Source organism: Sus scrofa, chromosome 7 (genome assembly GCF_054392235.1).
Source record: "Sus scrofa isolate SSC_HxYL_T2T_F1_AM1 chromosome 7, Sscrofa_HxYL_maternal_Yorkshire_Landrace_v2.0, whole genome shotgun sequence".
In the NCBI taxonomy this organism is placed as follows: Eukaryota; Metazoa; Chordata; class Mammalia; order Artiodactyla; family Suidae; genus Sus; species Sus scrofa.
Window position 1 is genome coordinate 56,350,640 of NC_139389.1, and position 9,843 is coordinate 56,360,482.

Genomic DNA, 9,843 nt, shown 5'->3' on the forward strand with positions numbered 1-9,843 from the left:
TTCTCCGAACTTGCTCCCGGTCCCCTCGGACCTCGCCGGCTCCGCTGGCCAATCGTCGGGCTCGCCTCGCGCCGACATCCGGAGCACAGGCCGGAGCCGCGACCCGGAAACTACTCGCCGGGATCTCCGGTAGGAGTCCTTCCACTCCTTCATTCATCGATTTCACTGTTTAGGGGGGGTGTTTGTTCCGCGCCCACTAGATGCCAGTCGGTCTTCTAGATTTGAGGAATTAACTTCTCTCACAGACTTTACAATCTCAGGGAGGGAGATAGATCATGTACTCGGTCCACAAGTATTTATTTTTTAACAGCTTCATTGAGGTATAACTTACATACCATAAGCATCAAAGTGCGATGATTTTTAGTAACTGTAAACAGTTGCACAACCATCACTACAATCCGGTTTATTTTTTAACGGCTTTTTTTTTTTTTTTTTCAGGGCCTCAGAGGCGGGATACAGAGGTTCCCAGGCTAAGGGTCTAATTGGAGCTGCAGCTGCCGGCCTAGGCCACAGCCACAGCAACAACAGATCCGAGCCGCCTCTTCGACCTACACCACAGCTCACAGCAACGCAGGATCCTTAACCCACTGAGCAAGGCCAGAGATTGAACGTGAAACCTCGTGGTTCCTAGTCGGATTCTCTCTGCTGCACCACACGAAAACTCCTTAACAGCTTTTATTGAGGCATAACTTATGTGCCATAAAATTTACTCTAAGTTCAATGATTTTTAGTAAATGTAAACCGTGGGATAACCATCACCACAATCCAGTTTTTGAACTTACAGAAATGTTCCCTGTGTCCATTTGCAGTCAGTGCCAGCTCCCTGCAATTATTGATCTGCTTTCTGCCTTTACAGCTCTACAAATATTTTTGAGTGCCAGCTAGGTACCAGGCACTGTTCTTGTTGCAGGACTTACATACAGGGAGACAGAACACAGAGGCCCTTTTGCCGGGAAGCAGTGTTTTTATTCGTGCTGGCACTGGCTCAGTGGATTCATATCCAAAGGCTGAGCCCCTATACCCTCCATTATTTTTTTCTTTTACACTTTGGTCCCTTTGTCTCCCTCATAAGGTAACATGCCTTCTGTAATTTCTGAGTGTACAGTTATAGATACGCCTCCGCTCATCGATACAGGTTATGCTGCGCTGTTGCAGAACTGCGCAGGCGGCACAGATGCTGGTGTTGCATGTTGCTTTCCCTTTGTTCTGGGAGGGCCCGTTCTCCTCCCCACTGCATTCTAAGTGCTGGTGCGTACACACCAGTGGGATAGAAAGGTACCAATCCGGTATTGCACAAACGTGGAATTTAAAACTGTGCTAAGTGTCAAGAAGCAAGAATGCAAGGAGTCATGAGAAGGTAAAATCAGAGAACCTATTCAAATCTAACACAGAGGGCAGAGAAGACCTCTCTGAGGAACTAACATACCTACTCCCCTTCCTCCTCATCCTCTCCTCAGCAACCACACACAGTCCTAAAGCTCTGCTGATCTTTGCATACTAGGGTAGTTGGGTACCCGGGTGACTTAGACCAAGTCTCTCCCCTCCTCACCCTGGAAAAGGGTCCATCCAGAGAGGAGCTACCCATCCACCCAGAAAGGTGGTGAATTAGGTGCAGAAGTGATGCCAGTGGCTTTCATAAGATAAAATAATAAAGCACAGCTAAGTCTGTGGCTTTGTCAGGACAGAAGGATCTCCTTGGTCTCTTCTCCTGGGGCTTTCCTCTCATCAGGCTCTGGCAGCCCCTCCCTGAAGTGTTCGCCACAGTCCCACTCCGCCCTGTCTCCAGGGCCAGCCCTGCCCTCCAAGCAATTGCAGCTGCCTCCTCACCCACCAACCTGCCTCTTCCAGTCCTTTCTCCACACAGCCCTCTCCACTCACAGCTCGACCAGGGCCACATCGGGCCCTAAAACCTCCTGGATTTCCCTTGCATTCATCTTATACCACTGTCTTTTTTCAGCTGTATTTCCTGCCACTCTTTCCAACCCAAAGTCCTGGAACACCAGCCAAGGAGGGCTCCTGGCCAGCTCCCAAATGCCTCCCATATTTTATCCGCCCTGTGCTCCCGCCATTCCCTGAATGCCCTTTTGCCCCCATTTCCACTTGTTGAAATTCCAGCCATTTGTCAAGATGCAGCTCAGATGTTGGTTCCTTTTGGAAAGCCAGCCCCCAAGACTCAACCACGAATTCCCTCTGCCTTCTCAGCGCCCCCCTGGCACCTGGTTCCCGTCTCTCCCAGAAACCAAATCACATTCTCTCCTGCTATATATCCCTGAGCTCCTCCACGAGCCCAGAGAAAATCTGCTGTGTCTTTGTTTCTGGAATATAGACCTATACACTGAAGACACTGGCTGCTCAGTGATAACAAAACAAATGCCAAATGACTTTCTCCAACATCCATTTAACCTTCACAACAATTCCATGAAGAAACAGAGGTACAGCTAGTAAGCGATGAAGCTGATGTCATAGACTAGGACGCCCCCTAATTACTAAGGCACTTCTAAATGCTAAGCTTCCCCTGAGGACGGGGGTCATTCAGCTCAACAAAGCCTTCCCAAGCCTAGCGCCTGCCAGGTGCATCGTGAGGACAAAGAAATGAATCTGCCAGCCCTGCCCTCGGAGTCTAGTGAGGGAGAGACACGGAAGAAATTAGCCCGTGACAGGTGCTCTAACAGTTTAGGGGGGAGGGAAGAGTCCACAGTGGAGGTAGCATTTGAATCAGTCCTTGAATAGGTTAAGGAGGTCAGCAACCTGAGATGAGCCAAGCGGGAGATCAGGGCCAGCAAAGACTTAGAGGCAGGAAAGTGTCCAATCCTCTGAAGCTTGGGTTCTCAGGCCTGAAAGGACTTCAGAGGTTTCCCAGTCCAGCTCCCAGAGCAGGGTGCTCCCTGACTCCAGAGCAGCTGCAGGGACATCAGGGGACAGAAAAACACCTCTGGAGTTCCCACTGTGATGCAGTGGGTTAAGAGCCCAACTAGTATCCCTGAGGATGTGGATTCGATCCCTGACCTCTCGCTCAGTGGGTTAAGGATCTGGGTTGCCACAAGCTACAGCTAGGTTGCAGATGCAGCTGGGATCCAGCATTGCCATGGCTGTGGTGTAGGCTGGCAGCTGCAGTTGTGATCCCACCCCTAGCCTGAGAATTTCCATATGCTACAGGCGCGGGCCGTAAAAAGAAAAAAAGTAATTTTAAAAAAGAAAGGGAGAAAATAAAACTGCCTTCCCCTCAGCTGGGACCCGTTCCCTGAGTCTGTGCACAGGTCCCAGCTTTCCAGGCACTACTCATCATACGTGTTCCGGAGTTCCTCCAACCTGCAGGTCACGTCTCCTCAGGTCAAGCCCCTTTGTCCTGTCCCTTGCACTCTGTAGTGTCCAGAGATCCCATCAGCAAGGTATGTTTGGACCAGAGGGTGGGAAACCTTTGCCACTCGGGAGAAAGATCTAGAAGGTGTGTCCTTATTTATGACCACAGCATGACCCAATCCAGGTGGGTTTCACTCTAAATTTTTTTTTTTTTTACTCTAAAATGTTTAATTAAGATGGCAATTTTCAAATTCATAAATCAGCAAAATAGGAATGTAATTATTATTCACATACTAAAAGCTTTTTAAAAAATTTTACCAAAGGAATACAAATTTATTTCAACAGTTTCCCTGGTTTCTTTTCCGAAATACTAGAACTTTAGTAAATAAATGGGCAAAGGGACTGGAGTCCTCAGCTAACAGTCAAGGAAATAAACTTTTTATTTTTTATTTATTTATTTTTATTTTTTATTTTTTTGTTTTTATTTTTTTTTGCCTTTTCTAGGGCCACTCCCACGGCATATGGAGGTTCCCAAGCCAGTGCCGTCCTGTCTCCCCCCAGGTAAAAGCCAGCGCTCAGAGTGGCCAGTAAGGTCCTTCGAAGTCTGATCTTGCCGCCCTTTCTCTTTTCTCATCTCCCACCTCCGTCCCCTCTATCACTCCCTTCTAGGTACACCCGTCTTCTTGCTGTTCTTTGATCAGGCCACACTTCCTCCCACGGCAGGGCCTCCATGCCTGCAATGCTCTTCCACATGGTCTGCTCCCTCAGCCACTCCTCATCCCCCCAGCACCCCAATCCCCGGCAACCACCAATCTACTTTATGTTTCTATGTCTTTGTCGACACTGGGCATTTCATATCAATGGAATCACACACAGTTTGTGTTCTTTTGTGATTAAATAATATTTTCAAGATTTATCCATGTGTGTTGGAAAAAACTCAGTTCTTTTCCACCTGTGCCTTCACAGTATTGCCGCACTCACAGTGGGCTTTAAATCTGAAGTTCCTACAACCTCCAGCTCATTTTCCATTAATTTGCTGGAGAGGCTTCACTGAACTCCAGGAAAGACTTATGTACATTTATCATTTTATTAAAGGATCTGATAAAAGATACAGATGAACAGCCAGATGAAGAGAGGCATAGGGTGAGGCCTGGGAGGGTCCCAAGCAGATGAGCTTCTGTCCCTGTGGATCTGGGCTGTGTTCACCAAGCTGGTAACTCTGCAAACCCCACACCTTTCAGGGCTTGTAGAGAGGCTTTATATCATAGGCATGATGGACCTATTTACTCCATTTCCAGCCCTTTTCCCTTCCAGAGAATGGGGAGCAGGGCTGAAAAATCCAGCTCTTGGAGTTCCCATCGTGGTGCAGCGGAAACGAATCCGACTAGGAACCACGAGGTTGTGGGTTCCATCTCTGGCCTCACTCAGTGGGTTAAGGATCCGGCGTTGCCATGAGCTGTGGTGTAGGTCACAGATGCGGCTCAGATCTGGTGTTGCTGTGGCTGTGGCATAGGCCAGCAGCCACAGCTCCAATTCAACCCCTAGCCTGGGAGCCTCCATATGCCACAGGTTCAGCCCTAAAAAGGACATAAAGACAAAAAAAAAAAAAAAAAAATCCAGCTCTTGTTATGGGGCCAAATGCACAATTCAGCTGAGTAAACTGGAAGATCTAATTGGCTCTATTCAATGATTCATGAACTGGGCAGCATCTCATCTAGGAAATAGAAGGAAGCGCCACTGCTGATCACTCTGTCAGGTCAGACTAGAGATGGAGTCCTGCTCCCTATGTCAGAGGAGCCCCCACCCCCTGAGGGTTTGGGCAGGTACACATGTCGCCCCGAGACACGCACCTGTACCGTGAGCCTCTCAGCCCCTGTTGATCTGTCCATCCTTCACAGAGATGCTCGCAGTGTTTATGGACCAAACATGCATTGACACTCTGCTGCACTTCCCACTCTTCAGTGGCATTTGGAGAGCAATCTGGGGCTGCAGAGCCACTGCAACTCAAAGCTCCAGGGCTCTCCAAACTTATACAACGAAAATTGAGCTCATCACTCTCTCCCCTAAACTGCCCTCCCTCCCGTGTTCCCCATCTCAACCAAGGGCCCTAGATGGCTGCCTAAACCTAAATCAGGGTGTTACCTTCAACCCCTTCATCATGCAAAAAAGGTTCTCTGTGCATCTACTATATTCCCTGGCTAGGCACAGGGGAGGAAGCTGAGACAGGGAAGGAAGTCTCTGCTCTCTGCCCTCTAGAATCTTACAGTCTCAACGCTGTCAAGTAGGACCTCCTTCCACCTTTTAATACATTTTTTTTTTGTCTTTTTGGGGCCACACCTGCAGTATATGGAGGTTCCCAGGCTAGGGGTTGAATCAGAGCCACAGCAATGCCAGATCCAAGCTGCATCTCTGACCTACACCACAGCTCATCACAACACTGGATCCTTAACCCACTGAGCAAAGCTAGGGATCAAACCCGCATCCTCATGGATACTAGTCAGATTCATTACTGCTGAGCCACAACGGGAACTCCAATAAATACTTCGAATATCTGGATAATAGAACCTACTTATACATGCAATGAAAAGACTAAATCAATATAACAATTATATCAATCAATATAAAAGGGGGAAAAAGGAAAATAAAATAATATGTTAAAATAATATGTTAAAATAATATGTTAAAAAGGAAAATAATAATAATATGTTAAAATAATATGTGTTTCCATCTGCAAATGCTCAGGCCTAAGGCACCAGCAGACATAATAAAGTAGTCACATGCTTGCACTACTTAGAACAAAGACATTTGGATTTAAGAGAGGTAAGATGATATTCAGGCAATACTTCACATTTGACGTTTGGAAATAAAAGCTTAAAAAGTAAAGTTTTATAGGAGTTCACCAGTGGCTCAGTAGGTTCAGGATCCAGTGTTGTCATTGCTGTGGCATGGGTTTGATCCCTGGCCTGGGAACTTCTGCCTGCCACAGTGCCACCAAAAAAAAAAGGGTAGAGTTTCATATACCATGAGTCACTGCTGTAGCTCCAGCTGCTGTGGCACAGGTTCAATCTCTGGCCTTAACCCGCTGTGCCACCTGGGAACTCTGAAAATGTATTCTTTTAAAGACTGTTGATGCAGTATTTGCTAAAGACCTTTCCCTAGAGCCTGGCAGTAGAACCAAATGAAAATGTGGTGCCAGTGTCCTGAATCTTAGTGTATGAGAGGTAATACTCCCTCTGCTTCCAAAAAGCCCCAGCTATGTATTCATTTATCCACCAAATATTCATGAAGAATCCTGGACCTCCTGGAGATCCAGGAAAGTTACCCAACAAGCTGTTCAGTGCCAGAACACAGACTGGATTTAAAAATGGGCTATGAGGCATCTGTGAGTGTAGGAGATGAGGCCAACCAAGTGACAGCTCACAGAATATAAACAGCAGCTATGTCAGGGGAGAGGCCAAGATAAGCGCTCTCTAGGGAAAGATAAGACTTCAGGAAGTAATGATATTAAAATCACCCCTAAGATAGAGAAGACTCAGGTAAGCCAAGATAGCTAGCAGGTCATATTAGCAGGTGGTCTGAAACTGCTTAAAAAAAAAACAAGAGGTAGCTTAGCAAAAGATTTGCGTGTAGAACTGGAGAGTGACTCATTGAGCCCATGGGCCTGCTAGAGGGAAGACTTCCTGTAGGAGGTGTCCCCACCCAGGCCTTGGCCCCAGAGTACTTCATCTCTGCCATCACTTAGGGAGTTCCCACTGTGGCACCTTGGGATCAGCAGTGTCTTAGGAGTGCTGGGACGCTGGTCCAATCCCTGGTCCAACACAGTGGGTTAAGGATCCAGCATTGCCAAAGCTATGTTGTAAGGTGCAACTGCAGCTCAGATCTGATCCCTGGCCTGGGAACTCCATATGCTGCAGGGTGGCCAAACAAATAGAAATAAGTAAAATTTAAATTAAAAAAAATAAAATAAAGGTCAGCTTAGATTCTAAGTCCTAGACTAACAATTTGTAGATCATGATGTTTCAGTGGAGGAGAGAGGGCTTTGGACAGAAATTAACATTTTATTGTATTTACTCAGACTCTTTACCTCCTATCAGATTCAGTCCTTGGGATTTCGGCATCCCCGTGGCACCCTCAGACTACCCCTCGTTGCCACCTCCTGATGTTACATCATTTACAAAGACTGCCACTGCCTAGGAGTTAGCCCCCTTTAAACAGCAGTAACCACATGTTCCCCTGCCCCTAGGCAGTGTGATCAAGACAGCCAGGACCTAGATTTAAATCTGCCCATCTCCGGCTGCATGACTTTGGGCAAGTCATCTTTTCTATTTCCTCATCTGTGAAAGAGCAAAATAACACCAAACTCTGCAGACTTGAGAGGTGTTCGTGGAATAATCACATTCAGTAAATGTAAAGCATCCAGCCCAATCCTGGGCACAGCGTGGGTAAACAACACTTCTTTCTTCTCCCTCTGTCCACCCTCCCCTCAGACAAACACACCCAATGTCTGGGAACAGCAGAGCACGATTTGGAATCAGAACGAGGTGAAGAGTTCTGTTTTGGCCCTTCCCTGCTGGGTAGCAGTGGGTAAGTCATTTTGCCTCTCTGAGACCAGGATTTCTCACCTGTAACCTAGGAATTGTACGCCATGCCCCTGTCATGGCATTGTTGTAATAGTTCAAGAGAGAAGGGCTCATGTAGGGCAATGGCAGTAGCAGTCAAAAAGGATCTGGGGGTAGTTCCCGTCATGGCTCAGTGGTTAACGAATCCGACTAGGAACCATGAGGTTGCAGGTTTGATCCCTGGCCTTGCTCAGTGGGTTAAGGATCTGGTGTTGCCATGAGCTGTGGTGTAGGTCACAGATGCAGCTCGGATCTGGTGTGGCTATGGCTGTGGTGTAGGCTGGCAGCTGTGGCTCTGATTAGACCCCTAGCCTGGGAACCTCCACATGCTGCAGGAGTGGCCCTAGGAAAGGCAAAAAGACAGGAAAAAAAAAAAAGGATCTGGGAAGGGGATATTCCAGTCAGGCTGGTTGCTTCTATTTATTGCTTGTGAGAGGAGGGACTCCCAGAACTGAAAACAGTCCTCTTTGTAGAAGTTCTGGCTTTTCTGCCAAGAATACCTTGCATGCAAATGAGCAGCATGTTAGCAACTGTAAAGGAATGTATCAGAGCAGGATTTGAACACACAGAATTCCAGCGTATTCATTAGCAATCTGGAACTTAAGGTGTTTGTGTTTAGCAACTGAAGGGTTTGGAGAGGGCTTCAGTTTCCCCAGCTCTAATGTGGGAGAAAGGGCAGGTACAGAATCTTATAAAGACCTGTCTCTTCCCTAAAATTCCACATTCTCACAATCTCTGGTCACATAATGCTGGAAAACCCCAACCTCTGCCAAACTTGGACGCTTGCTCCTACTGAACCCTCACCCTGCAGCCTAAGCCCAGAGGCCAGCAGCATCAGCATCACCTGGGAACTGGTGGGCTGCCCACATTCTGGGAACTTAATCAGAAACTCTGGCAGATGGAGCCATCCCAGAACTAAATCAGAAACTCTGGCGGATGGAGCCTCCCAAGTGATTCTGCTGCATTGCTCTCAGTGGTTAAAGAAACAAGCCACCTATTCTGAAGCATAAAGCCCTGACCAGGTGTGGGCTGAGCCAGTGCCGGAGTCCAGCTCCAGTTCTGCCACTTCCCAGCTGTGTAACCTGGGACAGGTTACAGAAGGATTCTCAGCCTCAGTTTCCTCACCTGTAAATGGTGATAATACTTAGAGAATCAGCTGTCCTGGGGTTAGAAATAACAAATACGGGAGCTGGACCCCTAAAAATTATCTAGTGATTGGTGGCCCCCCTTGCTGCATGAATAGCATTTGCTTAAAAGACTTGCCGGAAGACGTCCGGCAAGTCTCTGGACACAGTAAATCATTTAAATGTTCTCAAGTTTGTATCCAAGGGCTCAAAGAAGGCAAGCAAACACTATCCTCCTCTGCAAGAGACCCAGAGGGCCTGAGGTACTCTGCCCAGGTAGCAGTCAAAAGCAGATCAACCTCCCCGGGCCTGGCCCGGTAGGGGGGCCTTAGAGGTCATCTTGATTGACCCTCTCCTTTTCCGAGGAGGGACGGCGTCGAAGGTCGCGATTGAGACGCTAGCAGAGCTGCCCCGGCTCCATCCCCGCGCTCATAGTCCAGGGCTCTCCCCTTGCTCCTCGCTGACGATCCCCGCCCAGGTCAAGGGGCGCCAAGCATGCCTTAGCCTCCACTGCACCTTTCGAATGGATCTGCCCGAGGTGCACACTCTCAGCCCGCGCCAATGGGGCTCTGGCGGCCGGAAGTTCCTGGGTCCGCCCAGCCGACGCAGGCACTGGTGCTAGACCGGCCGGGCAGCGCCTCCCGCGCCAGGACGCCCCCTGGCGGTCCCTGGGCGCGCTCCGGTGGGGAGCCCGGCGCCCGCCCTCTCCCGCCGCGGGGCGGAGTCGCCGCCGCTCGGGGCGGGCTCCCCGCCTCCCAGGCTCCGGCCCCGCCCCCTCTGGGTGGGCAGCCGGGCGCGGC

The 9,843-nt window shown here is 48.8% G+C and overlaps 1 long non-coding RNA gene across 1 annotated transcript; it reads left to right on the plus strand.

The window, feature by feature from the left end:
- Nucleotides 1–13: 13 nt before the first annotated feature.
- On the plus strand, nucleotides 14–3,331 carry LOC146401598 (uncharacterized). Its single transcript, XR_014810290.1, has 2 exons — nucleotides 14–129; nucleotides 439–3,331. It is a non-coding gene; the product is annotated as an uncharacterized LOC146401598 (long non-coding RNA).
- The last annotated feature ends 6,512 nt before the right edge of the window (nucleotides 3,332–9,843 follow it).